This window comes from Trichomycterus rosablanca, chromosome 5, assembly GCF_030014385.1.
Source record: "Trichomycterus rosablanca isolate fTriRos1 chromosome 5, fTriRos1.hap1, whole genome shotgun sequence".
Classification (NCBI taxonomy): Eukaryota; Metazoa; Chordata; class Actinopteri; order Siluriformes; family Trichomycteridae; genus Trichomycterus; species Trichomycterus rosablanca.
Genome location: NC_085992.1, coordinates 6597521 through 6625199, shown reverse-complemented (window position 1 = coordinate 6625199; position 27679 = coordinate 6597521). Strand labels below are relative to the sequence as shown.

The window sequence follows — 27679 nt, the reverse complement described above, 5'->3', positions numbered from 1 at the left end:
AAAACAGTGGGTCCATTAAATTATAATTATTACAATAATACAAATAATAATAAAAAAAACCACAAAAAATTATAACTAAATAAGACTCTGATTTGTGTTCAGTTATATTTATTAATTAAGAAAATGATATAATAGTAAATAATTATGATTGAGGTCAAATAATACAATTATCTTCTATAGATGATATTCAGGATTGAGGTTTATTAATAAATACATGATTCTGTAACTAATCATGTAAACATGATTATCATTGAGTATTTTGCAGGCACACATGAAAGCATATCTGCAGGAGCTTTTAAGAAAGCAATAATAATAATTTAGATATTTGTCTTTAATGAACAGTTAGTAAATAAGCAGAAGCGACTCCACACATCAGAATCATTCCTCAGAATAGAAGTTGATTTTCTGTCGCATGTTTCTCTGAGAACATCACACGCACAAGAATCCGCATCAATTAGGCTCGATGTTAAGGGAAAAGAGACTTTATTGCTCTAAGGATTTATTCAATTTAACTCTGTAATTGCCTGCAATTCACATGCTCATTATATTACAATTTAGTGCATTTAACACCAGCTGTTATAGAGTTAATGACAGGAGCTATAGGGAGTCTCCAGCATGATCCCAAGTGACTCCGCACAAGGTGTAATTCCACATATTAGCTATCGGGCCTAATTCAAGAAATGTCAAAGGACTCCATTTCTACTCTGAAATGTCATGGCAAGAAATACAAGACTGGAGGTAAAAATGAGCTTTTCATTTTTCTACTTAACGTCTGTTCCTAATTCTGACTGAGGATGGAGGAATTAAAGGCAGTTCAATTAATGTGTTGCTTTAAAGCGATATGGAGTAAAGCTAAAACGGCACAGTACCAGCAGACGGATGCTGGTGCCACTGAAGTGCTACGTCAGACTGCTTTCACCCTGTTTTTCAATGGTCAGGACCCCCACAGGACCAATACAGTGCAGGTATTATTTGGGTGGTGGATCATTCTTAGCACTGCAGTAACACTGACATGGTGGTGGTGTGTTAGTGTGTGTTGTGCTGGTATGAGTGGATCAGACACAGCAGCACTGCTGGAGTTTTTAAATACCGTGTCCATTCACTGTCCACTCTATTACACCTATTATACTACTATCTATTACACCACTTGGGTGGTGGAATATTTTACAGTTTTCATTATAACAGTATGGTGTAACAGTCTTCATGAATTCACGTCTGCTTTGATTAAACACAAGCAAGTACATGAAGTGCCTGGAAAAACAACACCTAATAAATAAATGCCTTTATTGTTATTGTTATATAAGAATGCAATGAAATGGTTGTTCATTCGATACGATGTATTCCAGATCCCAGCTCTGGTGTTCAGCGTTTTTTACCGCTGTGCCACCTGAGCGGCCACCTGTCTGTTTTTTAGACACCACATGAAGGACATGTTCATATTTACTCAGCTTCTTGGACTGGACAGGTCAGCTGGGTGGTGCAGCAGGTCGTTTCCAGCTTCAGGTTTTTTTTTTTACCTTTCAAACACATTTTTTTTTAACCTTTTTTACCTTTCAAACACATTACAGTAAGTGGCCTGGCTGTGCTAAATGAGCCTCTTAGTGTGTCTAAGCAAGTGAGTGTGTGATGAAGCCCTGTGCAAAAGGTTTTCTAGCCTAGGCTCCAGACTTACAAAGAATCGGTTACCGAAGACGAACGAACAAACACGTCTATTAAAAACGATGTTTCCAGCGAGTGTTTGTGTACGTTTGCACTCGAGACGAACAAACCGAGCAGTATAATTGTAAAGATGGCTCTGAGCAGTGACCGTGTTTGTGCACTGATTGTTTACCGCTCCTTCCCCCAATCCTTTTTTTTTTCTTCTCATTCCTCCATTCTCTCTCTTGGCTGTAAGTCTAAAATTTTAATTATGCTGGCTGACAGGCACGGTGCGTGATGCACGGCCCTGCATTCATCACGGCGAGAGGGCCGGCGGCACCGGCCGCCATGCCTCGTTCCCGAACGCCGGAGCACGGGCTGAGCAGCAGGTGCCATATTACTGTGTACAGAAAAGCAATTAGGAAGCATATTGGATGAATGAGGAACGCATTAATATTAGCAAGTACATTTGTCAGTGGGTTTGATGCGAGTCTTTTTCTTTTCTTTATGCAACATTAAGATTGTGGCGCTCATAAATTCTCAGCTTAAATTGCCATCTGTTCCCCTGTCAGGCCACTCTGTGACGAGGGGGAGGAAAGTTTTTCTCCTTTCTTTTTCCTGCTTTGCTCTTTCTCTCTTCCTGTGATCATACATTTATTTTGCACAGGAAGGATGTAAATTTTCTTATTTGTTAATTTATAGAACATAGAACTTGAACAAAGTGAGCTCGCTCATATGCGTAAATCATATTTGCATGGCGAAGCCTGTTCCACGTCTGGATGCCAGATCAGTAAAAGCAAAGAAAAAAGTCTTTCCATTTGAGCTATTTTTAACTCATTTTCTATTTAATTAAATCCAACAAGCAGACAGTAGAACATTTTCTGGCAACCCTGCATTTGCAGTCTGAGATTATACCAGTGTGAGGATGGTACGGCTCACGGAAAGGGGAGCTCTCTCTCCCGTTCCCTCACCATCTCATTGTTTTTCACCCGGAGAGGAAAAGCTGGGGGCTCGCTGTCTCTGGCACGGCGTCCGCGTTCTCGGGGCTATCATCTCAATAACACGGGCAGCTTAATGACGGCACGTCCACACGCTGTCATTGCCAGATTACTGTCAGCGCGTCCCATGGCCGCGGGGAACGTGGGGGTGCTATGGGCTCCGACGGAGGGTGTTGGATGTTAGATGGGGTGGTGGTGTGGGGGGGGGGTACACAGAGCCCCATGGTAATTAGTGAGACTGCACTGTGTGTTAAGTGGACTAAGTCACAAGCAGTGTGGTGGATAGGGCACCGCACTTGCTAATCGTCTGTATTTCGACTGCTCCTCAGACATGATGGGTAACACCTAGAACCGTCTAGCACGTCAGGGATAAGGAGCAGCAGACATGTACAAATGTATGAGGGATCTTCAAAAAGTTTCTGCACTTTTATATTTTGGTTGGAAGCGGTGAGGGTGGGAGAAGTAGTAATTGGTTGTGTCTAAGAGACTGAGAGAGCAACGCTTATAGTCTGGATTTAGCTCTTATTTCCACCTTTTTGGGCCCTCAAAGAAGCTTTAAAGGGAAGAAGATTTTCATGTGATGATGATGTGAAAACATTTTTTGCTGATGGCATTAAAAAGTTGGTACGATGCTGGGAAAAACGCATTAAAGGTGACTGTGTAACCCTCTGTAATCATGGTCTTTTATTGATATCAGTGATAATATGGTCTGATCTCATTATTAGTATTAAAGTAAGGCCTTGAAGGATGATTTTGCACCAGCTGTGCCATTGTTTCCTATGGAGTGTGGCGCGCACAGCACAATTTTGCTGCATTGGAATTGCGATTTTTACACTTACTGTGTCACTCAAAGTTCACCCGAATGAACTTTGACCCATTTTGCCGCTGGCCTTTTTAAAGCTCCTTCAGTTAGACGAACTGTTTTTTTAAAAAATATTTTATTTAAGTTTTCAAACAGGAACAACAATGAACATTAACAAAAAATCCCACACTATACATAAATAATTAATTTAAAAAATAGACTAATTACTTAATGAAAATAAATGAATAAGCAAATAAATAAATATGCAATATGTATAATATGTAAAGAAATTAAAATAATAATAATGATAAGAAAGAATTAGATAAAAAAAAAGAAAATAATAAATAAATAAAATACAATAAAATAAAATAAGATTATGGCCTCTTAAGTACATCCATAAAGGCCTTCCAAACAGAAAGGGATCGCCTGAGTGCAACTGCACTGGAGCACCTCAACTGTTCTAGTTGAGCAACCCTGGTCATCTCAGATAGCCATCTTCTGAAACATGGAGCCTGAGAAGATTTTCAGTTCAGAAGAATATTTTTTTTTTGCTGCAACCATGCTGGTCATAAGAACCTGCTTGTGAAAGAGTGTTCATTGAGTCATAGTATCCAAAGAAGACGAACTGTTTGATATGATGTGGTAAAAGCCACTCAGGACGAACGAACAATGCTTAACATATACAAACAATTTAATTAATGAAGAGAACTTATGAGCAATAATAATTAAGAGAGGTTTAGTGCTCCTGTCTCGTTCCCTTAGTACATTAAACCACGTTAAGCTTTTTTTTTAGCGATAAGCATTTTAGACTCTCTCAGAAAAGCTGATTCTCGCAATTTCTCAGAACCTCGAGCTGTAACACAAGTTTAAAAGTGAAACAGTGAGGAAAATCCAGCTAAACACAGATACATGTGGAGCTTTCAGACTGAATTTGACAGTTAATGTATTTCACACAAACGCAGGTTCATCTTATATTCACACTTTGATGACGTTTTACCGCACAGAGCGCTGAGCAAAGCGGCAATTTGTGCCGAGCTCACAGTGAGCGAAGCGCAAAACGCTTCTCATGTGAATGCGCCCTTAATATGTTCTGTTTGGGTAAAAAGAAGGACTAAAAGTGGAACAATACTAAATAATTAGAATGTGCTTAGTGTCATTCTCTATCTCAGAAGGACCTGCCTGTGCATCTGAGCACAAAACAAGATCAAGAAGGACATGGTGTGATGAGTTTGGTGTGGAGAAACTTCAGCGGCCTGTACAAAGCCCAGACCTCAACCTCATTCAACATGATTAAATGGGAATCTGATTGCCAGCCAGTCGTTCTTAACCAAGTCAATCCCAGACCTTACAAATATCTGACTAAATGGGCACAAATTCTGACAGCTCCTGTGGGAAGTTCTTTCAAGACAGACAGACAGACAGAAACCGGGCTGTACTCCTCGTTTTGTTTACATCCATCCTGTCTGTTTTTAGACCCCACATGATGGACTTGTGCGGATGTGGTCATGTTCATATTTGTAGAGGAACTCCAGCGGCCTGCACAAAGCCCCGATCTCAACCCTATTCAACATGATTAAATGGGACGTTGACTGCCAGCCAGTTGTTCTTAACCAAGTCAATTCTAGACCTTAAAATTATCTGACTAAATGGGCACAAATTCTGACAGACACTCTTCAACTTTTCCGAAGAGAGACAGACAGACAGACAGACAGACAGACAGACAGACAGACAGAAAGAAACCGGGCTGTACTTCTTGCTTTGTTTACGTCCATTCAGCGCATATGGTCATGTTCATATTTGTAGAGAAACTCCAGTGGCCTGTACAAAGCCCCGACCTCAACCCCATTCAGCATGATTAAACGGGAACCTGATTGCCAGCCAGTCATTTCTAACCAAGTCAGTGCCAGACCTTACAAATATTTGACTAAATGGGCACAAATTCTGACAGACACTCTTCAACTCTTGTGGGAAGCCCTTCCAAGACAGACAGAAATCGGGCTGTACTCCTCGTTTTGTTTACATCCATCCTGTCTGTTTTTAGACCCCACATGATGGACTTTTGTGGATATGGTCATGTTCATATTTGTAGAGGAACTCCAGCGGCCTGCACAAAGCCCCGACCTGAACCCCATTCAACATGATTGAATGGAAAGTTGATTTCCAGGCAGTCATTCTCAACCAAGTCAATTCCAGAAATTACACATATCTGACTAAATGGGCACAAATTCTGACAGACACTCTTCAACTCTTGTGGAAAGCCTTCCCAGAGGAGCACAGGCCCACATAACGTCTTAGGCCGTGAAGAAAAACACTGTGATATTTGTGCAGAACTGGACAGGACTGTTTTACTTTAGTGTGGCCACCAGGTCAGACCAAATCTATCCTCAGAGCATCTGTTATAGAAATATGATGTCTGTTGAGAATAATTCACAAGTATTCACCTGATTGGAAAGACGGCTGTGATTTATTAGTATTGTCAGGAGCTGTTTTCATAATCTGAGTAGCAGATGTTGGCTGACAGATTAAAGATCAGTTGGAAGCAGGAGAAAGTGGGAAAATGATCTTGGCCATCAAAGGGCAGAAATTCTCTGTTTTTTGTGGCTCACGGACAACGGCGGACTTTTCTGCCTGATATTTACGGCTAGAAGAGGTGACGGAAGTAACACCAAATTCCTTGCTCAAGTAAAAGTACAAATGCTCTGTTAAAGATGAAGATTCTGCAGATGACGTGTGGAAATGTGGTTCTACAATTAAAGTCAAAGGTTGACAGACATGTACGAGACATGAACTTGAAGTCTTGGGATTTAATATATCTATATACACCGATCAGCCATAACATTAAAACCACCTCCTTGTTTCTACACTCACTGTCCATTTTATCAGCTCCACTTACCATATAGAAGCACTTTGTAGTTCTACAATTACTGACTGTAGTTCATCTGTTTCTTCACATACTTTTTTAGCCTGCTTTCACCCTGTTCTTCAATGGTCAGGACCCCCACAGGACCACTACAGAGCAGGTATTATTTAGGTGGTGGATCATTCTCAGCTCTGCAGTGACACTGACATGGTGGTGGTGTGTTAGTGTGTGTTGTGCTGGTATGAGTGGATCAGACACAGCAGCACTGCTGGAGTTTTTAAATACCGTGTCCACTCACTGTCCACTCTATTAGACACTCCTACCTAGTTGGTCCACCTTGTAGATGTGAAGTCAGAGAAGATTGCTCATCTATTGCTGCTGTTTGAGTTGATCATCTTCTAGACCTTCATCGGTGGTTACAGGACGCTGCCCACGGGGCGCTGTTGGCTGGATATTTTTGGTTGGTGGACTATTCTCAGTCCAGCAGTGACAGTGAGATATTTAAAAACTTCAGCAGCGCTGCTGTGTCTGATCCACTCATACCAGCACAACACACACTAACCCACCACCACCATGTCAGTGTCACTGCAGTGCTGAGAATGATCCACCACCTAAATAATACCTGCTCTGTAGTGGTCCTGTGGGGGTCCTGACCATTCAAGAACAGCTTGAAAGGGGGCTAACAAATTATGCAGAGAAACAGATGGACTACAGTCAGTAATTGTAGAACTACAAAGTGCTTCTACATGGTAAGTGGAGCTGATAAAATGGAAGTGAGTGTATATATACTGTATATATATTTCTACATTCTGGTATTTTAAATTGTGTCTGCAGTTTTGATAGCTCAAGTTCTCACACTTTCTACAGATCTAAATGAAAGACATGTTTTAAGTGTAATGCAGTGTGTATATGTGTGTATGTGTTTGTTTGTGTGGGTGAGTGGGTGTGTAGAGGCTGGGCTTACTGAATGACGAGTGTAATGGGGGGTGAGCTTAAAGTCAAGCCGTTCTCTCCAGGGTCCGGCTGGAAGCTGTCACAGACGAAAGGTTGCCAACCACTGTGGTGCCAAATGGCCAAATTCCCTCCATTACATCATTAATTGGAGCGTGGCTGCATCTTGTAATTTTAACCGGTAGTGATCGCACTTATTAGGACTTGGCCATTAAATCCGATTTATTTAAAAGCACATCTCGGGATAAACGAATCCCTTAAATAAAATAATAAACTTTAAACTACGTAAGTGTTTTAACATTTCCAAACATTTTTAAAAAGTTGGACAAGCCATTTAATGGTGACAAAAATATACAGTGCCTTGCAAAAGTATTCAGCCCCCTTGAACTTTTCAATTTTTTGCCACATTTCAGGCTTCAAACATAACGATATGAAATTGTAATTTTTTGTGAAGAATCAACAACAAGTGGGACACAATCGTGAAGTAGAACGAAATTTATTGGATATTTTAAACTTTTTTTAGAAATAAAAAACTAAAAAGTGGGGCGTGCAATATTATTCAGCCCCTTTACTTTCAGTGCAGCAAACTCACTCCAGAAGTTCAGTGAGGATCTCTGAATGATCCAATGTTGACCTAAATGACTGATGGTGATAAATAGAATCCACCTGTGTGTAATCAAGTCTCCGTATAAATGCACCTGCTCTGTGACAGTCTCAGAGTTCTGTTTAAAGCGCAGAGAGCATCATGAAGACCAAGGAACACACCAGGCAGGTCCGAGATACTGTTGTGGAGAAGTTTAAAGCCGGATTTGGATACAAAAAGATTTCCCAAGCTTTAAACATCTCAAGGAGCACTGTGCAAGCGATCATATTGAAATGGAAGGAGTATCAGACCACTGCAAATCTACCAAGACCCGGCCGTCCCTCTAAACTTTCAGCTCAAACAAGGAGAAGACTGATCAGAGATGCAGCCAAGAGGCCCATGATCACTCTGAATGAACTGCAGAGATCTACAGCTGAGGTGGGAGACTCTGTCCATAGGACACAATCAGTCGTACACTGCACAAATCTGGCCTTTATGGAAGAGTGGCAAGAAGAAAGCCATTTCTCAAAGATATCTATAAAAAGTCACCTGGGAGACACACCAAACATGTGGAAGAAGGTGCTCTGGTCAGATGAAACCAAAATCGAACTTTTTGGCCACAATGCAAAACGTTATGTTTGGCGTAAAAGCAACACAGCTCATCACCCTGAACACACCATCCCCACTGTCAAACATGGTGGTGGCAGCATCATGGTTTGGGCCTGCTTTTCTTCAGCAGGGACAGGGAAGATGGTTAAAATTGATGGGAAGATGGATGGAGCCAAATACAGGACCATTCTGGAAGAAAACCTGTTGCAGTCTGCAAAAGACCTGAGACTGGGACGGAGATTTATCTTCCAACAAGACAATGATCCAAAACATAAAGCAAAATCTTTAATGGAATGGTTCACAAATAAACATATCCAGGTGTTAGAATGGCCAAGTCAAAGTCCAGACCTGAATCCCATCGAGAATCTGTGGAAAGAGCTGAAAACTGCTGTTCACAAACGCTCTCCATCCAACCTCACTGAGCTCGAGCTGTTTTGCAAGGAAGAATGGGCAAAAATTTCAGTATCTCGATGTGCAAAACTGATAGAGACATACCCCAAGCGACTTGCAGCTGTAATCGCAGCAAAAGGTGGCGCTACAAAGTATTAACGCAAGGGGGCTGAATAATATTGCACGCCCCACTTTTCAGTTTTTTATTTCTAAAAAAAGTTTAAAATATCCAATAAATTTCGTTCCACTTCACGATTGTGTCCCACTTGTTGTTGATTCTTCACAAAAAATTACAATTTCATATCGTTATGTTTGAAGCCTGAAATGTGGCAAAAGGTTGAAAAGTTCAAGGGGGCTGAATACTTTTGCAAGGCACTGTAGATACTCCGATTATTTTTAGTATTAGTATTAGTATTGCTTTGTAAAAAATAAATAAATAAAAAAATAAAAATAAATAAAAAAATAATTTATTAATTATTATCAGTAATAATAATAGTAATAATAATAATAATAATAATAATAATAATAATAATACATTTTTATTCATTATAAATTTTTATTTTTTGACAACAAGAAAAATAATATGACTGTGGTTTTGTAAGAATTGTTGTGCTTGCACATCAAAAATTATTATTGGTCATTTTTTATCTCAACATAAGCGACTTACACTAATCAGGCATAACATTAAAACCACCTCCTTGTTTCTACACTCACTGTCCATTTTATCAGCTCCACTTACCATATAGAAGCACTTTGTAGTTCTACAATTACTGCCGGTAGTCCATCTATTTCTCTGCATGCTTTTTTAGCCTGCTTTTACCCTGTTCTTCGATGGTCAGGACTCTCCCAGGACCACTACAGAGCAGGTATTATTTGGGTGGTGGGTGGATCATTCTCAGCACTGCAGTGACACTGACATGGTGGTGGTGTGTTAGTGTGTGTTATGCTGGTATGAGTGGATCAGACATAGCAGCGCTGCTGTAGTTTTTAAACACCTCACTGTCACTGCTGGATTGAGAATAGTCCACCAACCAAAAATATTTAGCCAACAGCGTCCCGTGGGCTGCGTCCTGTGACCACTGATGAAGGTCTAGAAGATGACCAACTCAAACAGCAGCAATAGATGAGCGATCATCTCTGACTTTACATTTACAAGGTGGACCAACTAGGTAGGAGTGTCTCATAGAGTGGACAGTGAGTGGACACGGTGTGCATATTCCACATAACGCTAAGTACTTTATTATCTAAGAATTAAAAGCAATCTTAACAAAGTAACTTAATTAAAACTTAAGAAAGAAAAAGGAGAGGGGCAGGTGCTAGTCTGCAGCCTTTATCATCCAGCATGGTGGTGGTGCAAGTGGCAGAGAATTAAAGGTGAAAAGTGATGCAAAGTACCAACATAAACTATGGCAACATCAAAGTTTATACATGATAAAACACTTTACTGTATTTTAGCCAAATGTACTGAATTTGCTCAGATCTGCCCCGTGTACTTGTGGGTACTTTTGATTTGACATTTCTCTCATTGGTAACAAGCCAGAAGTTTATCTGAGCTCCATTATAGCTGAAGCTCTCAACAGGTCTCTGCCTGATCTCACGCTGTTATACTGTCTGATACCTTCTCATTGTTATTCATGGACTATAACATGGCTGAGTGTTCCCCCCCTCTCTCCCCTTCCCTCATAGCTCCATTTATGAATTGCTCCATAACCTCTTTTAAGAGTGCCGTCTAATTGATCTAATTCAGCGCTAACTGATGTTCTCTGTTATTACAAATGATCTTGAAGGCAAAGTTGCTAAAAGCATTAATAATCAGCGCTCGTTGTGCAGCGGCGCAGCATGGATGAGCACACAGGGAAGGAAATCACACGGTCCGTAGGGGGCGCATGAAGCCATTATTAATATTAAAGATGATTGTTCTGCACACAGTCGCCCACCTAGTGGAAATGAGAGGCTGTCTGTGGGCGTCCCATTACTGCTTTATCATGCCGTGTGTCACCCACACTCTCCGCATGGGTGACCATCAGAGAGAGAAATTGTTTCAGTCTTGAGCTCGCTAACAATTCAGCAAAACTTCTGTCCTACAAAATAGTGTCCAGTTACAAATCGACAACCCACGCGGCACTTGTGGACGACAGACAGGGTCTGTGAAGCCTCTTTATCAAGTAGCAATATTTGCCTCCTCTGCGAGGGCTGTTTGATATTTTGTTCTGTTATTTTGTTTCTGACTCCTTTTTTTCTCCCTCACCTCATAATTCAAAGTATGATGACAATACCGTACACGACAGCCTCGGGTAGACCTTTCTAAATGCTGCCGACCGCCCACTCTGCTGCCAAGGTCGGCACTGAAAGGCATCTTACTCCTCTCCCAGCATCATCTTCCCTGCTCAGAGCTCCGAAAGATACAATTTTCTTCAAATGCACCTCTCGGACTAGTTTGTCTATTTCTGAGCTGCCCTTTTCCAATGAGGCAGAGACTCTCTGTGTCACGCTGTCTAGCACAAATCACACGCCAGGGCCGGGATCTGAGGGGGACAATTTGCCCGTGGTATGCATGAGTAAGCAGGGAATTTCTCTATTTAGACTGACCAGACTGCTCCCTGACAAGCAAATGAGAAAGCAGAGAAACAATATAGAATCGCGTCTCGGTGCCAGCGACGTTCGCCAGTGTCAGACGCTGCACTGTAGCCGAGCTTCTGAGTAGAAGGGACAAGCTTCAGATGGCTTTTGCCATATTTGATCATTCTCTTGGGCTACTTCTGTCCAGTATTACTGCCACTGCATATTTGTATGATATTGCAACCCCCAAAAAATAAAACTAATCAAAACTGAAACACAACAAAACAAAAAACAGAATTAAAATAAATTAAATGAAAATAAACAAAGTAACATAGAAGAGAATAAAATTGAGAAAAAAGAGCAAAAATAATAGAAATAATAATACAAATAATAATAATAACATAAATATAATAATAATTAAAGTAATAATAATAAAATATTATAATACTAATAACACTAATAATACTACTAATAAATAATAATAATAATAATAATAATAAATACATAACAATAATAATAATAACAAAATAACAATAATAATATTATTAATAATAATTATAATAAATACATAATAATAACTAAACAACAATAACAACAACAATAATATAATAATATAATAATAATAAATACATATTATTGATAATAATAATAATAATAATAATAATAATAAATGCATAACAATGATAATAATAATAATAATAATAATAATAACAGTAATAGTAATAATAAAACAATAATAATAATAATAATAATAATGATAATAATAATAATAATAATAATAATAATGATAATAATAATAATAATAATAATAATAATAATAATAATAATAATAATAATGAATAACAATAGTAAATTGATATAAAAATAGAAAAAGAACGTAAAATAGATTTTTTTAAAAATAATAAAACCACACAGAATAAATACAAAAAAAGCTAATTGGTATTTTTATACTTTAATAAATGCGAGGATTATTTAAAGTTTGCTAAACATTTTTGTGCTTACTGAGACGGTCTTTGTTTTATATTAAAATTAGTTTTAAGGTCTGAAATGAACAGGACAGCACCTAATAAATGGGCTGGTTTGAGCACACCCAGTACTAGTATTGTACATGGAACAGTGGTATTTTGCCAGGGTCAGCAAGAAAACCTAAACTGTCATCTCATGCTTAGGGGAAATGAGATGTAATTGCTACTAAAATTACCACTAAAAACACCTATTTAGGAAGACAATTACAGTGTTGTGGGCTGAGAGGCTGCCGAGGACAAAGATCATCTTTAGCTTAACTAAAGTTGCTTTATTTTATTTTTAATTAGGGGTGAAACTGGCCGTATGTGACATATTGTATATTGTTTAATGTGATTATTGACTAAATTTGGCTGGGATATTGGCTAACACTAGAACATAACCAGGATAAAATATTTACTTTAGGCATTAGTTTGATTTTTAGCCTGAATAAAAGTGATGACGATGTTTCAGCATAGGTGTATTAATGCTTTTCCCATTTGGTATGAAGTCTGGTTGCTTTTTGCCAAGTCCTGAACACACTGAGTAAATCTGCAGAGTGTTTTGGCAGGTTGAACATAATGCAGCACATGAAAACTCAAATAGTCCCACATTGTCTATGAAAAAGCCTATAAATCCTCCCTGTTTCCCTTTAAACATCAAACTGACTTACAACATCACTTCTTACTTCACTGCTTACCGGTGTGGGTTCCCCCTAATCAGACGTGTGGACTGTCACAGTCTGCTCACTGGTTCACCAGTATAAACCACCAGAAGAGACGGGGAGAATAAATCAGAGCTATTTACTCGCCCGAGGTTTTTCTTGCTGGTTGGGATTGCTGGTTCAGGGATGTTTTGAACATGTGCTGAGCTGTTTAGTCTTTCTGCTTTGACAGAAGTGTTTTTTTTATTATTATTATGGAATAATGCTACAAAACGTAGCGCTCCTGTGAGTGCTAGCAAGCCCTTGAGATTTTCTTGTTAGCTCAGATGTGGAATCCCGTTTTTTCTTTTTTTTTTTGGAGCACACACCTATTTGTGTGTTTGTTTGTGTGTGTGTTGGTTTGATGCCCTGCAGTCGACGACATGATCGGAATGATGCGCTCTCGCAGAGCCCTAACCTTGATCAATACCCCGTTATGGATCGCTCCAAACCTTAGCGCTCCTGCACACTTTTTATTTTAATATCACGGCTGTTTGAACACTCTTGCCAGGGGCCTTCACTAAAACGGGCTCTAACTGGGCTTCAAGATTGTGGACAGTTTTTTTTTTTTCTCTCTCTCTCATATTTGTTCTCTCTCTGACATTCCTTCTCTCTTTCTTTATGTTTCTCTGTGTGAGAGGTTATTTTATAGAATATAGAATCCGGCGGGCCACGGGGCGGAGGAGCATAGGACAACCGTGTCATTTACCTGTGTTCTTCTGTCCCACTTGGTGCATTAAAATGTTGCTTTTGCCTTCAACAAAAACACACATCAAAAGGTTGCTTATTTTTGGAAGCGGCCAAAACACTGCAGGTCTTTTTTGTATAATTTCCCTTGTGCCAGTGGAAGCTCTGTGAAGACTGAGCTGGATTTTCTTGCTCGAACCGCATGGATCTGAACAGACTCTCATGCTAGGACGCCACAGCAACCTTTGTTTTTTAAATACCTTCTGTGATGCTCTTCTAATCCTTTTTTTAATAGAATTTCAAGTCCTCACCAGTGAACAAAAGCCCAAAGCAGCTCTAATAAGGGATGGTGCTCAATAAAATGTTCAGGTAAGCAAACCTTGTCAGTGATAGAACCTGCAAACTGTACATTCCTGACTAAACAATTTAAAGACGTAGCAAGAGGAGATAGGAGGTGTGTGTACTGTATTGCATGAGAGGGATTCAGAGGCTGACCCAGATGTGAATAAATGGGGCGAAAGAGCACTGGGCCCAGTGCAGTACACACAAAGACGCAGCTCAGGAAGAAGAAAAAGCAACCATGATGTTGTAAGATTAGTAAGGTTAGCAAAACGCCTGCAGAAAATGTACATATTAATTTATTAACAGAACATTTCACAGGTTAAAAAACGTGTGTGTTTTGCAAAATTCCCTTAATGATTGTGTAACTTCAGGCTTTCTACCTCAGATAGAATGGTGGCAACACTTTTTAAGCACCATTAATGTGATCTACCAAACCTGAACGTCTTGTAGAGCATGTAGAAATTAATACAGTTTGAATACAAGAACTAATATGATACACGTCATCAGTGAAAACATCCAGGCTACGTCAATTGTAGCCTAGCGGTTGAGATTCTGGACTAGTAATTTGAAGGTTGCCGTTTTAAGCCCCACCTTTATTGTCATTGCACAATGTACAATGAAATTGAGCAGCAATCCAACGGTGCTTACACATACAATAAGTAAACATGGGAACATGAAGTATATACTGTACATATACGTAATAAACTGATCAGTCATAACATTAAAACCACCTCCTTGTTTCTACATTCACTGTCCATTTTATCAGCTCCACTTACCATATAGAAACACTTTGTAGTTCTGCAATTACTGACTGTAGTCCATCTGTTTCTCTACATACTTTTTTTAGCCTGCTTTCACCCTGTTCTTCGATGGTCAGGACGCCCACAGGACCACCACAGAGCAGGTATTATTTGGGTGGTGGATCATTCTCAGCACTGCAGTGACACTGACATGGTGGTGGTGTGTTAGTGTGTGTTGTGCTGGTATGAGTGGATCAGACACAGCAGCACTGCTGGAGTTTTTAAAAACCTCACTGTTACTTGCTGGACTGAGAATAGTCCACCAACCAAAAATATCCAGCCAACAGCGCCCCGTGGGCAGCGTCCTGTGACCACTGATGAAGGTCTAGAAAGTGACCAACTCAAACAGCAGCAATAGATGAGCGATCGTCTCTGACTTTAAATCTACAAGGTGGACCAAATACGTAGGAGTGTCTAATGGAGTGGACAGTGAGTGGACACGGTATTTAAAAACTCCAGCAGTGCTGCTGTGTCTGATCCACTCACACCAGCACAACACACACTAACACACCACCACCATGTCAGTGTCACTGCAGTGCTGAGAATTATCCACCACCTAAATAACACCTACTCTATGGGGGTCCTGTGGGGGTCCTGACCATTGAAGAACAGGGTGAAAGCAGGCTAAAAAAGTATGTAGAGAAATAGATGGACTACAGTCAGTAATTGTAGAACTACAAAGTGCTTCTATATGTGGAGTTGATAAAATGGACAGTGAGTGTAGAAACACGGAGGTGGTTTTAATGTTATGGCTGATCGATGTATACAGTCGCAATTGTAAGTCACTTTGGATAAATTTTTTTCTACATTTGTCAGTCAAAAATGAAGATTTTTTATTTTACTATATTTTACACAAGGCCCAAACTTTATAATAATAAAAAGAACGAAAGCTAAAATATACCTTCATTTAAGATATTTTTACTTGCTGGTATAACATTTTAAAGGTAAAATACAAGCACAATACAATTCCACTTAGGAATATATTGAAATATTGGTAATCAGAGCCAGAATATGATATTGATAGAGAGAAAAACAAATACTCTAACCAGGGTGACCTCAATTTCATAACCCTCTGCACAAAATCCCCTTACACACATGCAGTAGTGTACTTATTAATGGCTGTATGCAGTATGCACTTATTAATACACACAGATGGTTATTAAGCATTATTGTTCTGAATAACCCAAACTGGTGCGTGTTTCAAACCGAGGCGGTGTACGCCGTATTCATACACCTGCTCTCATAATTACCCATAAACAGTAGGTCATAAAATCGACTTTACAATTTGATAGTTGGCCCACTATGCCTCTACTCTATTTATCATTATTTTATGTATTTGTGTTTATGTGCAAAATGCATCCAAATCCACGGTTTGCATGTAGGTTAAGAGGACAGCACAGTGGGTAGTGCTGTCTCCTCATAGCAAGAAGAGCTTAGGTTTGATTTACCATTCCCATGAATTTGAGTTATTTTTGTGTGGAGTTTGCATGTTCTCCCTGTTTCCATGTGGGTGTCCCACAAGTCCAAAGATAGTTAGTCAGGCCACTTGGACGTCATTGTAATAATCATACAAAAACATTAATTCATTCATTTATTCATTTATTGTCTGTTTAACCACTGCTTTATCCTGGTCAGGGTCACGGTGGGTCAGATTTATTAGGAAAAAGGTAGAAAAAGCCCTGGACAGGTTGCCCATCCATCACAGGGCAAACACTCACACACACACACACACTAATCTAAGGGCAGTTTTGTATCTGATTAACCTGATTAAGGAAACCAATGCAGACATGGGAAGAACATTCAAACTGGACCCTGACCACTTCACCTAGGATTTGAACCCCCTTCTTGCTGTGAGGTGGCAGTGCTACCCACAGAGCTATTAACTTTTTGTTACATTTACATTTTAGGCATTTAGCAGATACCTTTATCCAAAGCAACTTACAGTACAGTGACAGTATACAGTCTGAGCAATTGAGGGTTAAGGGCCTTGCTCAAGGGCCCAACAGCAGCAACCTGGCAGTTGTGTTGTTTGAACCAGCAACCTTCTGATTACTAGCCCAGTACCTTAATCACTAGGCTACAGCTGCCCATAAATCACTTCATTTAAAAATGTTAAATGTCAGTATTTTATTAATATTTATTTGCCTTGTTTAGTAAATTTTTTATGTTCTTCAAATATTTAATTTTGCAATTTTATGTCACATACAGTACTACACAATATAGCTAATGTAGCTTAATTTTTCTTATTAAGGCCCTAAATAGGCAACATTTAAACTAAAAAAAAAGTTTTTTGTTTTTTTTTTGTTTTTCAGATATCACATATTATCAAATATTATTAATCATTCTTCATCTGCTTCTTTTTGTCTCTTCTCACTCTTGTCTCTGCTTTCCTGCTGGTGGGATGTGGTACATCTGACAGTCCCTGTGAGCGTTGCCTCTACTCATTATAAAATAACCCTAAGCCCGAGCCTTCTTCCTGCCAGAAAACAGGTGCGACAGCAACCTCTCCTGTCATCCTGCGGGGGAGACGAATCAAGATCCTTCCTAGATGCGACAAAACAAGGAACAAAGACGGATGCTGAAAAGTATAATTTGCTCCTGCTTGCCTAACCGTGATCTTTCAGGCTGAAATTAGTTAGGTGTGGGGGGGTTTAGATGCCCTTCAAGCTTTGCATCTCGTGCCAAAAAGAATGAAACTTGATGCGGTAGGAGTTCAGTAGCTCGACTTACCCAGCTATTGTGTTCTCCCTTCCTAACTCGCCGCCATGCATGTGTTTCTGTGTATGTCCCCAGCAGCAGCAGCAGCAGATGAGGCCAGCCAGTCACTGAGACAACAGGCTGATGGATGCTTAAGCGGTTGGAGAAGTGCCAGCAGGGCTCAGACAGGTAGGAGCTGTGCCAAGGCCATCTCGCAATCCATCCATCCTGCCCGTTGACACCCAGCGCCTGTTAGCTCCTGTTACAGCCCAGTTTCCTTCTATCCTGAATCGACCAAATTCAATTTGGCCCCTGTAAAAGCTGGTTTTAGCACATAAAAGCTAATTACTCTGTTGGAAACGTGGCATTTGTGAGAGGGAGCTGGTCGAGAGGGCAGCATGATCACTTCTGGAAGGAGAGCGCTCATACTGGTTTACTTGGCATGAGTAGAGTAATGATATAGAGTAATTGTTTACATTTGTTGCATTTATCTGACGCTTTTATCCAAAGCGACTCACAATTATGACTGAACAGTTTGAGCAATTGAGGGTCCAACAGTGGCAACTTGGCAGCAGTAAGGCTTGAACCGGCAACCTTCTGATTACAAGATCAGTACCTTAACCACTTAACTATCACTGTCCTGTTGTGTATTACATACTTTTTTACAAACACTATATTTGGACACACACATCTGGTACACACACTGATCAGCCATAACATTAAAACCACCTCCTTGTTTCTACACTCACTGTCCATTTTATCAGCTCCACTTACCATATAGGAGCACTTTGCAGTTCTACAATTACTGACTGCAGTCCATCTTTAGCATGCTTTCACTCTGTTTTTCAATGGTCAGGACCCCCACAGGACCACCACAGAGCAGGTATTATTTAGGTGGTGGATCATTCTCAGCACTGTAGTGACGCTGACATGGTGGTGGTGTGTTAGTGTGTGTTGTGCTGGTATGAGTGGATCAGACACAGCAGCGCTGCTGGAGTTTGTAAATACCATGTCCACTCACTGTCCACTCTATTAGGCACTCCTACCTAGTTGGTCCACCTTGTAGATGTAAAGTCAGAGATGATCGCTCTGATCGGCTCTGTTTGTCACCTCCTTGATTGTTTTCATGCTTCTTCTCCACCAATGCTTTGATTGAGGAGAACGAAGCTATCCCACGCCCCCTCCGTCATGTGGGCAGTGTGCCGTATGCATCTTATCACTTTGACTTTGACGAGTGCAGTGCAGCTCAGCGTTGTGTACGGAGAGACACACCCTGAGAGCACTCTCTTCTCATTTTTGTGCAGGCGCCATCAATCAGCCAGCAGAGGTCGTAATTGCACCAGTCATGAGAGAGACCCCATCCGGCTTAGTCCCGCCCATATCTGAACAGCAGGCCAATCGTTGTTCATGTGGCCGCTCAGCCTCAGCTAGTAGGCAGAGCTGAGATTCGATACAATGTATTCGAGATCCCAGCTCTGGTTCCAGCATGTGTTTTTACCGCTGCGCCACCTGAGCGGCCCACATCTTGGACGTTTTGACTAACTGATTGCTAACTTAATTGCCGTAGGATTTCTAGGACGTGTAAATTAACCAGTAAACGTGAGACACTTGAACGCTACACGAATTAAAAACTTGAAATCGCTAAACACAAACCTTTAAGTTAAGTTAAGAATTTCACAGCAAATTGCATATTACACTGGAAATGGCTCACTTCACAGTCTGTGACACGATTTTCACGACCATGAATTAGGTAGGGCTTAAATATTACAAAACCACTAAAGTATTTCGTTAAAGCCTCCATATACTCGCTTTATTTCACTTTTAACCAGTGCTGCATATTTAAATTGTATTGAGAGTACTTTTTTATTGAAGCATTTATTTCAAACCCTTTTTAATATAGTACACCTGTATAAACATCGTACAGACACCATATGGAGAGTTCTTTATCTATCCTGTTTGACTGGACTTTTCATTTTCACCAGTGGGCCAGCAAAGGCACGATTGCTCTGCTATTACTGGACTAAATATGCTTTTTTTAGTAAATGGCTTGTGTCCGGCGTGGTGCCCAGATAAGTCTGGAGAGGCTCGCTCAGGCTATCTAGCCCATGTCTTTTTGTTAAAAATGCTTTGGCATGGTCAAATGGCCCACTCTGCCAAGATGTTCCAATGCTTTGCTAATACTCCAAATGCCCAAATCAAACATGTCTGTGAGCCAAAGTGGACCTGCATGAGTCTTCTTCATGCTTCTTCAGGTCTCCAGGCAGCTTCCTCGTGATGAGATTTGGTGTCTGGGGAAAATCGTGACCGAGTAGGGCTGTGAAACCTTCCACAATAAGCAGGTGATTAGATAACAAGTGATGGAAGATTGCAAATAATTTGGGTCTTTCACTATCCACTGTGCTTAATATTGTGAAACGTTTTAGAGATGTCTGAGAAAATCTCACTTCTTATGGAGGAAAAGCTGAAAACCGTTGTTGTATGACCTTTAAGTCCTCAGATGCTGTTACATTAGACACTGTCAAACAGTTCGTTTTTTCACCAACGATACGATACGATTTTTTAAACAAAATGAAATTAAAGACAAATTATGACAAATTTCCCTTTAAATATTTCTCTTCAAAAATAAAATAAAATCTTTTATTTATGTAAATAATGAATGTCCTTTTACTTCTGAGGTAGTTACAAACGATGCCAATCAATGCTGCACATAAATGAAATTTTAAAAGAAATCCCACATTAAATAAATAAATAAATGAATAATACAAATAAAGAAAGTATCCTCACATAAATAAATTTGGCTGGAAAATTCAGAACCCGGCAACTCTGTAGTGACGTCAACCAGGCGAGGTGAATAGCGCCAGTGCCCTCTGCTGTTTAAAGTGAATATCGATTCATTTTACATGAATAACCGATTCGAATCGTGGCACATGTACACCGATTTTTAACCGCCTTGTGGTGTACCTTTACATTCCTACCAACCAGGGTACATTTGACAGAATTGCAGCAGGTCTGGTGCTACCAGGAACACTGTCCACAGGGCAGGGCGCCAATTCATCACAAGGATGGGGGTTGTACATGGATGTTCTGTACATGTCTTTGATAATGCTACTCGTATAACTAGGGCTCTACTACATTTAAAAAAAAGTGGCACATTTCATACTGGTCTTTGAATAACAGAATAAATGGAAACTACAATAAACAGCACAGCTACCTTAATAGTTAAGAGACGAAAATCCTTAACCCCGCCCCTTGTCCACATAAGTGTTAGGAAGTTTTCCAAACTTAGTTATCTGAGTGTTTAAGCTGCTTTCTTTTTAGGCGCAGCACAGAGATGATCAAATGTGTAGAGAAGCACACTTTACATTGATTATGGAATCACCATAAGGGACAAAATGCACTTAATTGTTTCTACACTCACTGTCAAATTTATCAGCTCCACTTACCTATAGAAGCACTTTGTAGTTCTACAATTACTGACTGTAGTCCATCTGTTTCTCTGCATACTTTTTTAGCCTGCTTTCACCCTGTTCTTCAATAGTCAGGACTCTCCTAGGACCACTACAGAGCAGGAATTATTTGGGTGTTGGATCATTCTCAGCACTGCAGTGACACTGACATGGTGGTGGTGTGTTAGTGTGCGTTGTGCTGGTATGAGTGGATCAGACACAGCTCAGCTGATGGAGTTTTTAAACACCTCACTGTCTCTGCTGGACTGAGAATAGTCCACCAACCAAAAATATCCAGCCAACAACGCCCCATGGGCAGCGCCTGTGACCACTGATGAAGATCTCAAAGATGACCAACTCTAACAGCAGCAACAGACGAGCGATCGTCTCTGACTTTACATCTACAAGGTGGACCAACTAGGTACAAGTGTCTAATAGAGTGGACAGTGAGTGGACATGGTATTTAAAAACTCCAGCAGCGCCACTGTGTCTTATCCACTCATACCAGCACAACACACACTAACACACCCCCACCATGTCATTGTCACTGCAAAGCTGAGAATGATCCACCACCTAAATAATACCTGCTCTGTGGTGGTCCTGTGGTGGTCCTGACCATTGAAGAACAGGGTGAAAGCAGGCTACAAAGGTATGTAGAGAAACAGTTGGACTACTGTCAGTAATTTAGAACTTCAAAGTGCTTCTATATGGTAAGTGGAGCTGATAAAATGGACAGTGAGTGTAGAAACAAAGAGGTGTTATGGCTGATCGGTGTAAATCAAACATTGTCCACACACTACACCACAGAAGATCTGTTACACTCATGTAACTACTGTATGATTGCTAGGACCACCTCATATTGCATATTGCTCTACAAATTTCATATGCTATGCCAATGAAAAATGTTAAACACACGCCAAACACAAACCTTCAACAAACTGCATATTACATGGGAAATGGGTCATTTCACGGTCCGTAGCGTGATTTTTATGGCCGTGAATTAGGAAGGGTATTACCTATTGGGAACCTTGAACGTCTTTCTCTGTCACAGTCAACTGTGACTGTTGGATGCCCAGCCAGGTCTATAGTACAGCTGTGAGAATAACTCAAGAGATTGATATTTTAGCGTGGGTGGGCTTGGCTAGCGCATGACTCTGCTGCATCACCAAAATTCCTTCTCATGTGCATTTAATCTGTAATCACAATTAAGTCTTTCAATCCCCTTTTTTCTCCCTTGTAGTGTCCAATTACCCGATTGCGTCATGCTTCCTCTCCACCAATGCCGATCTCTGCTTTGATTGAGGAGAACGAAGCTAACCCACGCCCCCTCCGACATGTGCGCAGCATGCCGTATGCATCTTATCACCTGCACTTTGACGAGTGCAGTGCAGCTCAGCGTTGTGTACGGAGAGACACACCCTGAGAGCACTCTTTTCTCATCTCTGTGCAGGCGCCATCAATCAGCCAGCAGAGGTCGTAATTGCACCAGTCATGAGAGAGAGACCCCATCCGGCTTAGTCCCATCCATATCTGAACAACAGGCCAATCGTTGTTCATGTGGCCGCTCAGCCTCAGCCGGTAGGCAGAGCTGAGATTCGATACGATGTATTCGAGATCCCAGCTCTGGTTCCAGTGTTTTTACCGCTGCGCCACCTGAGTGGCCTGTAATTATTTCTTTTGTTAAGCTGATAAGGAGGATCAGGAGTTTCCAAAACCCCAAATACTACGTGAGGGCTGAAAACCAAAAAGTACCTTAATTTTTCCACTCGCTGAGGGTTTCCTGTGTTTATCCACAGTATTTTAGAGTAAGAAGAATAAAGTGATGGAAGAATCCACCTCTCGCTCTTGTAATTACTATCATAATGATAAATGTAAATAACAATTAACACAGCTAACCATTCCTAGGTAAAGTGGAACACTCGCATTGTGAAATGAGATGTAGGTTATGAAGTACCAGGCCGAACTAGAGCATCTCTTGGAAGGAGCTTATTAAATAATGCCCGGCTAATTGCTTTGTCTTGGTTTTGTGCCGCTGTTGTACATGTTATTAAGCATGTTTCATATATCTTAGAATAATGAGGAAGACAAGCCTGGCACCTGCACGCTGTAATTAAACATATAAATTCTCTCCTTACAGAATTATTTGTGGTCGTGAGCTGATTTATACGGCTCGCTAAATTGCTACGTTGAGCTTATTTTCTTTCGCTGAAAGGCTTGGAGAAAAGAACCTCATTCATCAGGCAGCTTTGCTAGAATAAGCTTTTCTAAAAGTATATAAAGAATACATGCTCATTTCCCTCCGAGCTGTGTTAACGCAGCCTGACATTCGTCCCCGGGGAAGGCAGGTAAATATTTATCACTGAAACATAAATTAGTTTTATGTTCGGCTAATCAGAAAGGTATCGCCGTCAGTCATGCTGCAATGATTATTTACCTAACTTAGGTGAAGTTGAGTCCTGCAGATCAGTAAGCCAACAGTTCAGTGTTTCAATAGAGAAGTAAAAAATACACTAAATTTACTCCAGATTCTGCATAAAGTACGTTTATGCAAATGAGAATCTCAGCCTTAGTGCGTTTAGCCAATCATTTAAGAACACGATGAAGGGAAAGACGTCTGTATACACCGATCATTTTATCAGCTCCACTTACCATATACAGTGTATCACAAAAGTGAGTACACCCCTCACATTTCTGCAGATATTTAAGTATATCTTTTCATGGGACAACACTGACAAAATGACACTTTGACACAATGAAAAGTAGTCTGTGTGCAGCTTATATAACAGTGTAAATTTATTCTTCCCTCAAAATAACTCAATATACAGCCATTAATGTCTAAACCACCGGCAACAAAAGTGAGTACACCCCTAAGAGACTACACCCCTAAATTTCCAAATTGAGCACTGCTTGTCATTTTCCCTCCAAAATGTCATGTGATTTGTTAGTGTTACTAGGTCTCAGGTGTGCATAGGGAGCAGGTGTGTTCAATTTAGTAGTACAGCTCTCACACTCTCTCATGCTGGTCACTGAAAGTTCCAACATGGCACCTCATGGCAAAGAACTCTCTGAGGATCTTAAAAGACGAATTGTTGCGCTACATGAAGATGGCCAAGGCTACAAGAAGATTGCCAACACCCTGAAACTGAGCTGCAGCACAGTGGCCAAGATCATCCAGCGTTTTAAAAGAGCAGGGTCCACTCAGAACAGACCTCGTGTTGGTCGTCCAAAGAAGCTGAGTGCACGTGCTCAGCGTCACATCCAACTGTTGTCTTTGAAAGATAGGCGCAGGAGTGCTGTCAGCATTGCTGCAGAGATTGAAAAGGTGGGGGGTCAGCCTGTCAGTGCTCAGACCATACGCCGCACACTACATCAAATTGGTCTGCATGGCTGTCACCCCAGAACGAAGCCTCTTCTGAAGTCTCTACACAAGAAAGCCCGCAAACAGTTTGCTGAAGACATGTCAACAAAGGACATGGATTACTGGAACCATGTCCTATGGTCTGATGAGACCAAGATTAATTTGTTTGGTTCAGATGGTCTCAAGCATGTGTGGCGGCAATCAGGTGAGGAGTACAAAGATAAGTGTGTCATGCCTACAGTCAAGCATGGTGCTGGGAATGCCATGGTCTGGGGCTGCATGAGTGCAGCAGGTGTTGGGGAGTTACATTTCGTTGAGGGACACGTGAACTCCAATATGTACTGTGAAATACTGAAGCAGAGCATGATCCCCTCCCTCCGGAAACTGGGTCGCAGGGCAGTGTTCCAGCATGATAATGACCCCAAACACACCTCTAAGACGACCACTGCTTTATTGAAGAGGCTGAGGGTAAAGGTGATGGACTGGCCAAGCATGTCTCCAGACCTAAACCCAATAGAACATCTTTGGGCCATCCTCAAGCGGAAGGTGGAGGAGCGCAAAGTCTCGAATATCCGCCAGCTCCGTGAGTGGAGGAGTGGAAAAGCATTCCAGTGGCAACCTGTGAAGCTCTGGTAAACTCCATGCCCAGGAGAGTTAAGGCAGTTCTGGGAAATAATGGTGGCCACACAAAATATTGACACTTCAGGAACTTTCACTAAGGGGTGTACTCACTTTTGTTGCCGGTGGTTTAGACATTAATGGCTGTATATTGAGTTATTTTGAGGGAAGAATAAATTTACACTGTTATATAAGCTGCACACAGACTACTTTTCATTGTGTCAAAGTGTCATTTTGTCAGTGTTGTCCCATGAAAAGATATACTTAAATATCTGCAGAAATGTGAGGGGTGTACTCACTTTTGTGATACACTGTACAAGCACTTTGTAGTTCTACAATTACTGACTGTAGTCCATCTGTTTCTCTACATACCTTTGTAGCCTGCTTTCACCCTGTTCTTTAATGGTCAGGACCCCCACAGAACCACCACAGGGTGGTGGTGTGTTAGTGTGTGTTGTGCTGGTATGAGTGGATCAGACACAGCAGCGCTGATGGAGTTTTTCACTCACTGTCCACCTTGTAGATGTAAATTCAGAGACGATCGCTCATTTATTGCTGATGTTTGAGTTGGTCATCTTTGAGATCTTCATCAGTGGTCACAGGACGCTGCCTACGGGGCGCTGTTGGCTGGATGTTTTTGGTTGGTGGACTATTCTCAGTCCAGTAGTGACAGTGAGGTGTTTAAAAACTCCATCAGCGCTGCTGTGTCTTATCCACTCATAACACACACTAACACAGCACCACCATGACAGTGTCACTGCAGTGCTGGGAATGATCCACCACCTAAATAATACCTACTCTGTAGTGGTCCTGTGAGGGTCCTTGCAGAGTCCTGACCATTGAAGAACAGGGTGAAAGCTTGCAGAGAAACAGATGGAATACAGTCAGTAATTGTAGAACTGTTGTAGAACAAAGTGCTTCTATATGGTAAGTGGAGCTGATAAAATGGACAGTGAGTGTAGAAACAAGGAGGTGGTTGATCAGTGTATATACCGCAAAACATTCATCATTCAGAATCAGGCATCACGAACACAGTCACAATCTGAGCAGAAAGTAACCGACTGGCTTTGATCATTTCTTAAAGAAGCCTCTCGATATGGCACAAACTGTACGTCTTTTAAAGATTTACTCTCTCTGCTGTTTATTATTCATTACATGAGCTGAATTATTCATCGATAGAATCTCGCTGATACGGTGAAGCTGCAGGACTCAAAAGTTTTAATTCTTTAAGCAGTATTTCTCTCAGTGAACTAATTAACTGTTCATGCACTGTGGACTGGGCTCGTGTCATTTTTAACCCTGTGCTTTGGCTTTGCAGTAAGACCTTTCCACTGAGTTTACTGAGTTTATCAGGCTGTAAATAATGAAAATCCGACTCAAATTGAGGAGGAGAATAATGCAGAGATGATAATTTTCTGTCTGGATTTTGCATAGTCTGTACGACTGGTGCTTCTGCGCTGCTGCAACTTTCCCGAAACAGACAGAAAAAATAATCTGTCACTCGTACAGCCACAGCAGCAACGTAAATAGACAAACCGTGCAATAAGTGAAAGGAGCTGTCAGTGGGACCTGTGTGTGGGCTCCTGTTTCCTGAGCATATATAGTGCAATACACTGGTCTGTGTGTGTATGTGCACATGTAGAGGTGTGCATGTACGGTATGGCAGGACCATTACAGGTCTGGTTGGTAGGAGCACTGTGTGCTCTGTCCCTGTGCACTTTCACAACAGTGTCATTGCACTGAAATCTGATGTTTTGTGCTGTTTGGGCTTGGAACTACATCTATCATCTACATCTACTTGAATCTATGAGGATGAAGTTGAACTGAACTTCTGAAAACGCTGAACTACTGAACTATTATTGTTATTATTAATTTTTTTATTAGGATTTTAACCTCATGTTTTACATACTTTGGGGCGGCACAGTGGCTATAAATAACAAACAAACAATTACACACTTTGATTACATTTATGACAGGACAGGTAGTTACTGGTTACACAAGATTCACAATCAGTTCACAAGTTTAATGTCATGGACAGTTTTACATTTACATTTTCTGCATTTAGCAGACGCTCTTATCCAGAGCGACTTACAGAAGTGCTTCCATAGTAAACATTTCATTTCTCAAGTTTTAGTAAACAACAGTCAAAGAACACAAATCTGCTGAAACCTGTTAGAATCAATTTTTTTTTTTTTTTTTTTTTTTTTTTTTTTGGGAAATGGAAATTTTTTTTTTGTAAATAAGTACAAGTCAGCTTAAGTGTTTAGTAAAGAGGTGATGATGGTTTTTAATAGTTTTTTAAAGACAGCAAGAGACTCAGATGTTCAGACAGAGGAAGTTCATTCCACCACTTGGGTGCTAGAACAGAGAAGAGCCTTGATGCTTGTCTTCCTTTAGTCCTGGGTGGAGGCTCAAGTCGAGCGAGACTAGTGGCTCGGAGGTTGCGTGGTACAGAGCGGGGTTTGATTAGGCCTCGAAGGTAACTTGGGGCTGGTCCATTTTTGGCTTTGTAGGCGAGCATCAGTGTTTTCAACTGAATGCGTGCAGCTACAGGAAGCCAGTGAAGAGAACGCAGCAGTGGGGTGATGTGGCAGTGTTTGGGCTGGTTAAAAACCAGTTTTGAATCTCCAATCTCC

At 40.8% G+C, this 27679-nt stretch overlaps 1 long non-coding RNA gene across 1 annotated transcript in view; it reads left to right on the top strand.

Annotated features, from left to right (window-relative positions):
• Window positions 1-27679, top strand: part of LOC134314827 (uncharacterized) — a 127085-nt gene that overhangs the window by 16038 nt on the left and 83368 nt on the right. Inside the window, exon 2 of the long non-coding RNA XR_010012428.1 lies at window positions 17718-17810. This is a non-coding gene — a long non-coding RNA (uncharacterized LOC134314827). The remainder of the gene's footprint in view (window positions 1-17717; window positions 17811-27679) is intronic.